This window comes from Sarcophilus harrisii, chromosome 3, assembly GCF_902635505.1.
Source record: "Sarcophilus harrisii chromosome 3, mSarHar1.11, whole genome shotgun sequence".
NCBI classification, from domain to species: Eukaryota; Metazoa; Chordata; class Mammalia; order Dasyuromorphia; family Dasyuridae; genus Sarcophilus; species Sarcophilus harrisii.
Genome location: NC_045428.1, coordinates 554,463,271 through 554,476,118, shown reverse-complemented (window position 1 = coordinate 554,476,118; position 12,848 = coordinate 554,463,271).

Genomic DNA, 12,848 nt, shown 5'->3' with positions numbered 1-12,848 from the left:
GGGGGTGCAGTGTACAGAGCACCAGCCCTGAAGTCAGGAGGACCTGAGTTCAAATCTGGCATCAGACACTTAACACTTCCTAGTTGTGTGACCCTGGGCAAGTCACTTAACCCCAACTGCCTTAGCAAAAAAAGAAAAGAAAAAAAGAAAAGCCTAGAAAGACTTACATGAACTAAGGCAGCACACAACAAAGGAAACTTGGGCAACCAAATCATTGTTTCTGAGCTTCTGTGGCTTGAATCCAAGAGATGATCGTCCTCGTCTGCAATCAAATGCAATCTGGTGGATGACAGCATGTACTGCAACTTTTCAATGGCTGGTGATCCATGGGGCAATTAGGAGGCATGTGTGAATAGAGTAGGTCACTTGACTCTGTTTTCCTCAATTTCTTCAATTATAAAATGAAGGGAACAATAATTTCTACTTTCCAGGATTATTGTGAGAAATAAATGAGATATTTGTAAAGTGTTTATCACAGGACCTTGGTGCATAGCAGACCCTCCTTTCCTCCTTCCCCTTCCTACATGAAAGGAGGACCAACCAACCTTCCTCCAAAGAATTTCCCCAAGACCCAGCATGGGAGTAGGTCATGAATATTCCCCTGGAACAATCCTCCAAACTTCTCGGTTCCCTACCAGTCTTTTACCACCCAACATAATCATAGGTGGCTGGGGAATACAGTAGATAGAATGCCAAGGTTGGAGTCAGGAAGACTCATTTCCTGAGCTCAAATCCAACCTTAGACACTTTCTCCCGGTGTGATTCTGGGGAATTAGTTAATCCTGTTCATCTCAGCTTCCTCCTCTATAAAATGAGCTGGAAAAGGAAATGGCAAACCACTCCGGTATTTTTAAAAAGAAAACCCCAAATGGGGTCATTCAGAGGTGGACACAACTGAAAAATGTCCAACTGGTGGAGTTGTGAACGAATCCAACCATTTTGGAGAGTAGTTTGGAACTATGCTCAAAAAGTTATCAAACTGTGCATACCCTTTGATCCAGCAGTGTTACTACTGGGATTATATCCCAAAGAGATTATAAAGAAGGGAAAGGGACCTGTATGTGCATGAATGTTTGTGGCAGCCCTTTTTGTAGTGGCTAGAAACTGGAAACTGAATGGATGTCCATCAGTTGGAGAATGGCTGAATAAATTGTGGTATATGAAAATTATGGAATATTACTGTTCTGTAAGAAATGACCAACAGGATGATTTCAGAAAGGCCTGGAGAGACTTACACGAACTGATGCTGAGTGAAATGAGCAGGACCAGGGAGATCATTATATACTTCAACAACAATACTATATGATGACCAGTTCTGATGGATCAGGCCATCCTCAGCAACGAGATCAACTAAATCATTTCTAATGGAGCAGTAATGAACTGAACCAGCTATACCCAGAAAAAGAACTCTGGGAGATGACTAAAAACCATTACATTGAATTCCCAATCCCTATATTTATGCACACCTGCATTTTTGATTTCCTTCACAAGCTAATTGTACAATATTTCAGAGTCTGATTCTTTTTGTACAGCAAAATAACGTTTTGGTCATGTATACTTATTGTGTATCTAATTTATATTTTAATATATTTAACATCTACTGGTCATCCTGCCATCTAGGGGAGGGGGTGGGGGGGTAAGAGGTGAAAAATTGGAACAAGAGGTTTGGCAATTGTTAATGCTGTAAAGTTCCATGTATATATCCTGTAAATAAAAGGCTATTAAATTAAAAAAAAAAAAAAAAAAAAAAAAAAGGAAAAGGAGTTTCCTCTTTGGAAGCCCCCTACAGTGCTGAAATCACAGAACTGCATTTTAAAACACATAATTCAGTGGATAGTGGAAAGTAAGAAGTAACAGAAGGTAGGTATATAGGTGTGGGATATATAACTAGGAATAATATAAAAGCATTTGTCTTTGAGACTCAAAAAAAAAAAAAAAGAAAAGAAAAATGTCCAACCAATAACAATTGCCATAGGAAGTGGTTACTCTGTCCTAGTAATTGCTCTAATTCCAGCTCTGTATCTGGGTCTCTATGATGCTCAGCTGATGAATTTTACAGAGAGAGCTTCTTTTGCAGGCTGTCTATAGGCCAAATGCTCTCCTCCACTCTCAGTGTCCACCTTTGGATCTCTCCTCCCCAGACAAACTTTCACCACAACTTTCAATTTCATGTTCCAGAGGGGCTTCTTTTCCCCACCCCAGCCCATACCCTTCCCTTTACCTCGATCTTTCTCCAGATTTACTTATTATGAAGAACCCTCTTAAATGTAAGTAAATTTAACTGACCCCACACTCCAGGTATAAATCAGATTATTAATACCCACAGATTGAGAAGATTAATGGAGGGACAGCCAGATGGCACAGTGAATAGAGTGCCTGCCCAGGAGTCAGGAGGACCTGAGTTCAAATCTGATCTCTGACACTTAATACTTCCTAGCTATGTGACTTTGGGCACATTTGCCTCAGCAAAAAATAAAAAGAGAGAGAGAAGATTAATGGTAAAAAGCTCTGAATTCAGTAAGTAAATTTGTATTAGTTAATTCTCAACAATAATTAACAAATTTTAAAACTATATATCTGACACTTAAACTTTGTTCAGACTACAAAAGATTTTTTTTTTTTTAAGGAAAAACCCATGATCTCACTAATATGAACAACTTCCTGTCAGAAAACATGGCTACCTCAATTCAGGCCAGCTTTACTTAGCAATTTAGATTCTTAGAGAACTGCTTAGGACCTTAAGAGTTTAAGTGACTTCCCAAGTGTCACCAAAGCCAGTATGTGGCAGAAGCAGGAGGGAAAAGGAATTTGTCTTCCTGACTCCACTCCAGGTGTTTGTCCTCTACACTGTACTAAGCATCTTGCCCACAGAAGATACGTGTGCTTACTTATGGATAATCAGGGGAATGTCTATGCTTCTAATTACTATTATTGTTTGTCCTTCCTCATCCGACCTCTTCTAAGGACTACATATGCATTCAAGGACTTCATATCAACCAAGTGGGAACCACTAATTGTTGAAATTCTTGCTCAAATTTGGAGTTCCTAACCCCTCCCCACAAAATACAGAAAACTGAGGAAAAAAGAACAGAGAGTTTTGTGTTTGGTGCTTTTGGTTTCTAAACTATGATGAAATTATTTAAGGGCCATTTCTAAGAAGACCAAATTGTCAGAGGACAGGAAACTGGGGCAATTCAGACTTCTTGGAAAAAAATGTTAAATTAATTATTCAAAAACTTTAACTGGGTGACAGTTAAAGCACCCATGAACCTAAAAGAATAGGAGGGAGGAGCAGAAAGGAGGGAGGGAGATTGGAAAAAATCTCACACTGAGACACACAAAGGTTTTTGCCCTGCTAAAAACTACAATGCCAAAAGAAAGACATTTTAATGGGCATTTTCCCCAGAAGAGAAAGTATACCCAGTCAGATGTTCCTCAGAGCCCTTGAAATTTTCTGTAATCAGTTATTCAATTGGGAACAGCTCTCTGTGGTCCCATTTGCTATTTTCTTGGCAAATATACTGGAGTGGTCTGCCATTTTCTTCTCCAATTCATTGTACAAGTGAGGAAACTGAGGCAAATAGGATTAACTGACTCGCCCAGGGTCACCCAGCTAGTAAGTGTCTGAGGCCAGACTTAATTCACGAGAATGAGTCCTCCTGACACCATGGACAGCATTCTATCCACTGACCCACTTAGCCTCCCTATGCTGTCATATTTACAACTATCTGCCCCCAGTCATTTTACAGCAGTCTCACTGCCCCATTTAATAGGATATTTATTTTCTAGCTGAACAAGAAAAAAGGCTGTGAGAAAGGTCACCCAAAGTTAACCACTAGCCCTTTTTTTTTTTTTTTTTTTTTTGGTTTGTTTTAAGGAAAACCTCTCTAAGTTTCTGTGTATGGTCCATAGTATGATGTGATTAAAAGTGGCCAAAGCCCCATTCCCTAGAAGTTTTCTGACACTGATGTGGAGCATCATAAACAGACAGCAGCATAAACAGTCACATGCTCAGAAGTCACATGCCCATCGATGGACACAGTGCAGAGAGGGAGCTGCCAATTGTATTTGTCGAATACAAAAATAGAGGATTTCTGGCTGGCTGTTTCAACTTTTAGTCAAGCAGTCAGAGCATGGACTATTCTCATGGAGTTCCCTTATGCTCTAAGTCAGCCCAACATCCCCCTGACATGACCAGCCCAGAATCCCTTTCTCCTTGAATTAACACAAATCCATCTTCTCTCTCACCTCCTAAATCCCCCATTGAATAAGAAAGAAAAATAAAATCTTCCTAACAAATATACAATTCATTTCAAGAGAAATAAATTCCCATAATAGCTATGACCCAACAATATTTGGTTCTATCTGGAGGGGGAGAGCATGTTTTATCATGAATGCTTTGAAATTGTGTTTGCAAAGTCCTTAAATGATCAGAATTTTTCAGCATTTCAAGGTTACTTGTGTTAATAGAGTTACTGTTCTTTTATAAATTATTTTTCTGGTTTTGCTCATTTCTCTGCATCAGTTCGTACAAGGCTTCCCAGGTTGCTCTGAAATTTGTCATTTCTTAGGGCACAATGATGTTCTATTACATTCATATATCAAAACTTGTTCAGTTGTTCCCCAATTGATAGGGTCCCCTAAGTTTCCAGTCCTTCACCATTACAAAAAGTATTGCATAAACATTTTTGTACATTTGAGTTTCTTGATTTCTTTGGGGATAAATGTCTTCTAGTGATGTCTCTGGATAAAGAGTATTTATAGTTTAGTAATTTCTAATTACTTCCTTTTCTTCTTTCTTTTCACCTTTGCCTCCTACTTTCCCTGGTTTTCTTCCAGACTCAGCTCAAAGCCCACTTTCTGTAGGAGGCTCTTTCTGGTCTCTCCCTTTTCCTTTCCTTTGATCTTCATATAAATTGTGTGTGTGTGTGTGTGTGTGTGTGTACATATATACTGTATAAATATATATTGCATTTATTATATTGTGTATGTATATATATACTGTGTGTATATGTACATATATAAATATATATATGTGTTTGTTTACATTTTGTCTACCCTATTAGACCATACACTCTGACATTTAGGGCGTTTTTGTCTTGCATTGTATGCTATAATAGTAAGTACTTAATAAATACTTGACTAGTTTTCTGAGTAGTAGAGTTTTAAGTGTCTACATTTAGATTCAGCACATTTGGAGCTGGTGGCTTTGAAGAAAGCTATGGGAATATCATGAGTAGGTAGTCAAAAATCAATAATGTCAAAGATGATGTCTAGAGCTACTGGCATCATGGAGAAAGATAATGTGTCCACTATAGATCACAGGACAAGGATAAAAATAGTTTTCTTTCTTTCTTTCTTTCTTTTTTGCTGAGGCAATTGGGGTTAAGTGACTTGCCCAGGGTCACACAGCTAGGAAGTGTTAAGTGTCTGAGGCTTGAGGTTTCTTACCCAATTAGAAAGTGTCTGGGGTAGGATTTGAATTCAAGTCTTCCTGATTCTACTATAACTTTTGATCTACTAAGACACCTCTTAAATAAACTCTTCATTAATGCTTATGAACTGATGATCCTCTGTTCTGACTGATTTATTTACTGTAGTATAGAAAGACTAGGAAATCAATATAGCAAAAAGGGGAGTGATTTTAATGTAAACAGAAATAAGAATAACATTTTTGTTAGAAGTAAGATAGTGGGGGGGGGGATCACATTTCAACCTAAAAGCAAAAGCAAGCTAACAGATTGGGCTAGGGAAGGACAAGAACATTCCAGATCATTGGGTAGCTCTGTTTATCAAAGGATCCCTAGTAGGCTGAGGGCTGGCATGGGTGGCTTTTCTAAGGTCACACCTGTTGGAACATACATTCTCCTTGAGCTAATGAGAGAAGAAAAAAGGAAGTTACCAGATCAGCAATAATTCTTCAAAAACCATAGCAATGTCTTTTAGGAACTGAGACAATTAAAAGAAAGGAAATGAGGCTAACCCAATCCTTGACCTACAGAAGTGATTAAATCTCTGGTTTTATATTTTACTATCATTTATGAGAACTTGGAAAAGGAAATTGTGATTGCCAAGGGCTAGCATGGGTTCATAAAGAGCCAATCATAACAGACCAACCTTTATATGACATTTCATCCCGTCTCTGTACCTTTGCCAAAGTGCTTCCTGATACCGGTAGCGTCCTCCCTCCTCCTCTCCCCCTCAGAGAATTCACAGCTTCCTTCAAATTCATATAACTCACAGAATTCAAATGCTACCTCTCATACTCTGCCGGTCCTGATCCCTCCAGTTCTCTCAGTATTGAAACTATGTGGTCTACATATAGACTGAGGGTTGACTTCCTTGTCTCTGTGTTATATCCTCTCAATAGACGCTTCTTGATGACAGACACTTAATGGATATTTGATATATCAAGTTTCCTTTTTGAAAAATAAAATCAATCAAGTATTTCTTGTATTTTTACCATGGGCCATACATTGGGAATAGAAGCACAATGAATACAATCCCTACTCTTGAGAAAGTTATGTTCTGATGGGAGACTAGTACATGTACAAATATATAGGAATAGGACTTTGACCTGTGATTTCATTTATGGGAAGAACTCCCTAGGATTTCCTTATCTAGGATATAGCTAGTACCTGCTCTGTAGCTTCTCTTCTAAGATAACTGAGAGTTTAAGTGATTTGACCAAGGTTACATATCCAGCATGCATCAGAGACAGGGAGAATTCAGATCTTCCTGACTTCAAAACCAGCTCTCTATCCAATATAACTCCCTTCTTACATTTTTAGTATACACAGAATTGATATAATGAGACTAATATAAAATAGATGGGCTGCGAGGTGATGTAGTACATAGAATACCAGACCAGAGGTCAAGAGAATACAAGTTCAAATCTAGCCTCAGACACTTACTAACTGTGTGATGCTGGGCAAGTCACTTAACCTGATTTTGCCTCAGTATCCTCATTTGTAAAATGAGCTGGAGAAGGAATTAGCAAACCACTCCAGTATCTCTGCCAAGAAAACTTCAAACAGGGTCACAAAGACTGAACAACAAGAAGAAATATGAAATAGGGAGGGAACTATTAGTGGGATCAAGAAAGGCTTACTAGAGAAAACTATGGTAAAGGTTAAAATCTTTCTTCTAATGAATATTAGCTCTGGAATGCATGAACAAATCACTTAAATTCTCTTTATATCTCCTTAAGAGATAATTTACAGAGGACCAATCTTCATCCATGTAGGGAGTTTCCAAACTGAAATTCCTTAGACCAGTAGGAGTCCAGATGAAAACCAAAAAAGGTCTACATGGGTTTTTGAAGGTTATGGGAGCCATTTACAAACTTTGGTAGGTCCTACCAGCTAAAAAGGCTTCTAGGAATAGAGTAAAATAAAATCAACAAGCTTTTATTATGTTTACAAGAACCAGCAGATCTCGTGATCAAGTTGCTGCTAGAATGGCTTCCTTGAGTTTCAGCAATCATTTAACAAGTCACAGATGGTAATCCACATTGATGAAATCACAAATCTTTGAAATTTGAAAGAAGGTCTAGATATGAGGGATAGTTCATAAGTAAGATAAGTTTCGAAGTATATTCAAAATCCTTCATTTCAAAAACAGGAACCAAAATTCCATCACTGTCAAATTGCAGAACTTACCAAAGTTGCATCCTGTGTCTTGATGCGGTGGGGAGTCAAGAATTAATGATCAGTCCTTTGAACTGAGGTTTGTACTGGGACAAGGGCCTTCTTGTCTTCTTCTAGATCTGAGAGTGCTCCTACCAAAAATAAAATAATGGAAATCACTTAGAATATCTCTTAAGGGAGCCCATTTTACTTCTGGGAAGAACTGCCATGATTAGTTTCCTTATACTCAGACTATATTTGCTTCTGTGTAACTTCCACCTAGACTTTCAGAGGACCCTTCCAGCTCTGAAATTCTAAGAAATGGGGAACTAAGACACTTTACTATTCTACAACCTATCCTTTGTTTGGTGAGTAGGCAGGTGCTAGTCACGCACCCTTCTAACAAGGGATTCAGTTTGCCAGGATTCAAAACTAGGCAACATTCAAAAATATTCCTGAGGGTATGTGATCTATGTTTTATATTTAAGAAATTTCCATGAATAATTAAGTCAGCACCAGTCTTGCAGTCAGGAGGACTAGAAAGGGCATGGAGCCATTACTTTATCCTGTTTGCCTCAGTTTCCTCATCTGTAAAATAAGCTGGAGAAGGAAACGGCAAGCCACTCCCAGTACCTTGGCCAAGAAAACCCCAAATAGGGTCATGAAGAATCAGGTACAACTGAAAAATGACTAAACAGGTAAACACTGTACTAAGTACTATGCTAAGTGAAAGGTATACAGAGAAGGGCAAAAGACAATCCTTGTTCTCAAGGAGCTCAGTCTAATGCTGAGGTACCTCAGCTTCGTAATTGATTCCAGAACGCACATAAGTACTGGATGAATTTTTCCCATAAGGCAGACATTTCCAATCTGTAACCTAACCATCCCTCCCCACCTAATTCCCCAAAAGGGCAAGTAGGGCTTCCAGCTGTGAAGAAACAAGCCAGCCTAGTCCAACTGACCTCCTCGCTTCTTCTTGACCTGACTTACTTTCTGAGAGTAACCTCTATACTTTCTCCCCACCCCACTGAGTCCAAGTTTTCTTGGGGAATGAGAGATGGGAGGGAGTGGGACCTGAATGTGGAGGTAGAAGCTATGGTTCTACCCTCTCCCAACCAAGGGTTGGGACTGCCAGGAGTCCTGGGTTCTCTGCTACTGCTACCACCCCTTCTACCTGAGGTCCTGTCACGGCTGTTCCCAGCACTACTGCTGCTTCTGTTCCTCTCTAAGCACACTGGTTTCTCCTTACTCTTTGTAGTACCAGTGTTTAGGGAGCCAGGAGACTATATACATAATCCTGCGATAAATGTCTCAGCGATGTAAACAACCTCAGCATCATAGGCTCCAACCTAACAATCCTGTGCACACCTGCTTTCCCTAGAGAGGAGCTACCCATCTTGAGCAATAGGTGCATCTGTGAGGGCTGGGCAGTGCACCTGACCAACTGCATATCCCTACCACTCAATCAAGACAACAACCACGTGTAAGGAGTGCTGAGCAAGCGTCAGGTGCTGAAGTCTTTTTTCCTAGTGAAATATGTGAAATACCAAACTCGATGACTTTCAAAGCTGATGAGTGCCAAGGTACCACTATATATACAAACAAGACGGAAAGGATAAATTTGAGATTGCCTAAGAGGAAAGTAGTTTTTTAGTTGTTGTTCAGTCATTTTTCAGCTGTGTCTCACTATTCATCTCTTTTCAAGGTTTTCTTGGGGCAGATAGTGAAGTGGTTTATATTTCCTTTTCCAGCTCACTTAAAGAGGAGTAAACTGAGGCAAACGGAGTAAAGTGACTTGCTCAGTATTACACAGCTAATAAGTCTCTAAGGCTGAATTTGAACTCAGGTCTTTTTGACTTCAAGTCCAACACTTTAATCACTGTCATAGACATATATGTATGTGTGTGTATGTGTATATACACACACATGTACTTATATTTATATGTATTCTTTTATACATATATTCACACATGTACTTATATGTATATATATATATATATAGGGATGTGTATGCATCGGCATATAATATAGCTATATTTGTGTATGTGTGTATATGTTTTTTGTTTGTTTAAATTATAGCATCTGTTTACATATACGCCTGTCAGTGGGAAATTTGTGTTTGCCCAAGGATCTGATAACAGTGCTTCTTTCTTGATTATGGGAATTTCAGATAGGTCAGTGTAAATTCTGAAAATCCCATCCCACTAGCTACAGATCATACTGAAGCAAGGATAATGTCATTTGTCTCTTTAAAAAGCGAAAGCATCTTCTCAATTCTCTGCCCAGTGCACATTAATCATAATAGACAAGGTCACTGACTTCTTTTGGCTTATAACTGACCATATTGCTCATTTTTGTCCACAGGGGCTGGGGCAAGGCAGGAAGTTCAAATGTCTGTGTCTCCTGTCTTGTTGTCGGTTGGAAGACCAAAATGACACTATTTTAGAGTCAAGTACAGTGTGTCCAACTGCAGCTGATCAGATCAATATGAGCTAGGAATGCTCTGTCACAGGTGGGTCCTAAATAGTCCCTATGAACATTTGGAATGGTTGTTCTAACTGTGCATCCTGAGTTTCTTCTGAGCTCATCCAATTCTGTTTTACTCAAAGAGCACAGCATTTTCTCTGATGAGAGCACGCCATGCTGGGCGGTCCTATGCTAATGTCTTCCATATCATACAATCAATTTTAAAGTTTTTCAGAGAAACTTTGAGAGTGTCCTTGTATCACTTGTTTTGATCACCTTGTGAGTGCTTGTCCTGTGTGAGTTCTCCATAAAACAGTCATTTTGGCAAGTGTACATTTGGCATTTGAACAATAGGGTCAGCCAATGGAGTTGTGCTCTCTGCAGTACAGTTGCTTCCCTTTGCCTAAATAGGCAAAAAAACAGGGGTAAGGGTTGGTAGAGAGCATCCTACCATATGACCATAATCTGCCAGTACTAATCCATGAAAGTCTCAGTGTAAATGGGACTAGGAAGCTCCTGAATGAATAGGACAGTAAGTGAGGGTTAAAGACTCAAGAAAGACAGCAAGGTTGTGAACCTGGGTGACTAAAATGTTCACTCAAAAGAAATAGGGAAGTTAGGAAAAGGGATAGGTTTGGGGAGGAAGATGATGAGTTCCATTTGGGACAGATGGAGTTTGAGCTGCCTATGGAATGTCCAATGAGCACTTTAGTAATATAGTCCTGGAGCTTGAGAGAGATGAGAAATGAACATATAGACTTGTCATTTTCCTATGGAGTAAAAAAAAAGCCCTCAGAAACCATCTAGTTCCTAACCCCTCATATCACAGATGAAGAAATTGAGATCTGGGTAGCTCTAGTCATTTGATCACATGGGTAATGTGTCAACAGTGTGAGTTCTCAGTCCACAGGCTCCTATGAATGCTCCCTCTGCCTTGACTGACCAAGTAAAAGTTCTGTTGGAGATACAGCAACCCTTTCCCACCATCTTCTTTCTTAAATCCACTTCCAAATGTACCAATATAATCATTTACCACTTAATTCAGTTGTTTCCCATGGCCTTGGGGATATTAAAAGTAGCTCAAGGAAATTTCATAAGTCTTATATCAGGAGCTGGGATGGCCAAGTGTCATAATGCATAGAAGAATCAAGCTTGGAGTCAGGAAGACCTGAATTCAAATCTGAACTCAGACACTTGCTAGTTATTTGACCCTGGGCACTCACTTACCTCTGTTTGCCTCAGTTTCCTCATCTGTTAAATAAACTGGAAAAAGAAATGACAAATCACTCTGGTATCTTTACTAAAAAACAAAAAACAAACAAACAAAAAAAAACAAGTAGGATCATGAAGAGTTGGATATAATTAAACAAGATGGCAGGAGTTGCTTGTACTCTTTCACTCTCTGTCCTATTTTACTGCTTACATTAAGTGTCCTACTCAGCTCCAGAATCACACTACTACTTGGGTTCAAGGTAGAAGTTATATGGCAGCATCCAGTACTTTCTCACTCAGCAGATCAGGAAAAAATCATAAATTAAACAGCAAAATATTTAATTAAAACAGAATAGAAAAAATTAGCAGGGAAAATTCAAGTGTAATCCAAGTTCTGCTGAAGTCAGGGACAGTTTTCTAAAACTGCCCAGAACAAGGCAGATCTCATGAGCTGTGAGATGCTGCATAGTTCTTGATGGAGGAGGGACCTCTGAAGATAATTAGAAGGGTTTTCTCTCCCTGATTGATTATTTTGTAAAGGCAAAGTAAGCCATCTTTTGCCTCAATTCTTACCTAGCCTTTATCTATTAAATAGGTGTTGCCTCAGACAAACTGAGGCCTTTTAAAGACCTTAACTAAACTTATGTCCAGGGCCATCTCCAATCATCCTGTGTAGAGGGCTGGAACTCTGGAGAAGTGTACTTGAAACAAGGTGTTAGCTCAGTGGAATTGATAAGATGATGCTTTTATAGTTCACATATATACTTAATACTTAGCATGGTGATGTAATGGTTCTCTAGTTCACACATACACAGTATTCTGTAATAATGTAATTGTAATAGGATATATATGGGCTAAGAAGGACTGGAAGAGGGACATTCTATTTTTGACCATCCTCCTGGTGGCTGTCCTGCCTTCTGCACTAAGATCAAGGCTGGACCCGAGGTCCTCTAGAAAGCTAGCCCGAACATTACAACCCTGATCTATATCCAGATGGCTCCAGAGGAGACAGTGAAGCTAGTGCCTTTGCACAGCCCTGCCTTGCTTAAATCTAATTCACTTGCCTATCATAGCAATACCCTCCTAATGTCATTGGTCTTCTTCGAGAAGAAAGGATGAACAACAAGAAGACTTTGAAAGAGGTGGTTGAGAAAAGCAAATACAGATTTTGAAATTAAAACAGATCTTCCTGGAGCCACAGTGTGGAAGGGATCTGTCCTCCAACATTTTTCTTGACCTCTAATGCTTACAAACAGAGACTGCTGAGCACAAATTCTCCTTTGGTGAGATTGTTTATTCTTTGGAGATGAATTTTACCTCACTGCCAAAAAGTCCATTTACTCATCTAATCAATATCCAGTTATCCCTTTCATATTGTGGGGGTTGGGAGTATGGTACAGCAACCCCATGATCTGGAAAATCCACATAAAATTTTTTTACACTTTCTTCATACCAAAGAAGAAGTTTGAATTTTTTTTCTTTTATGAGGTGTTCACAGTACCTTATTATAAAATTTAGGTTGGTGTTATACAATACTCTACA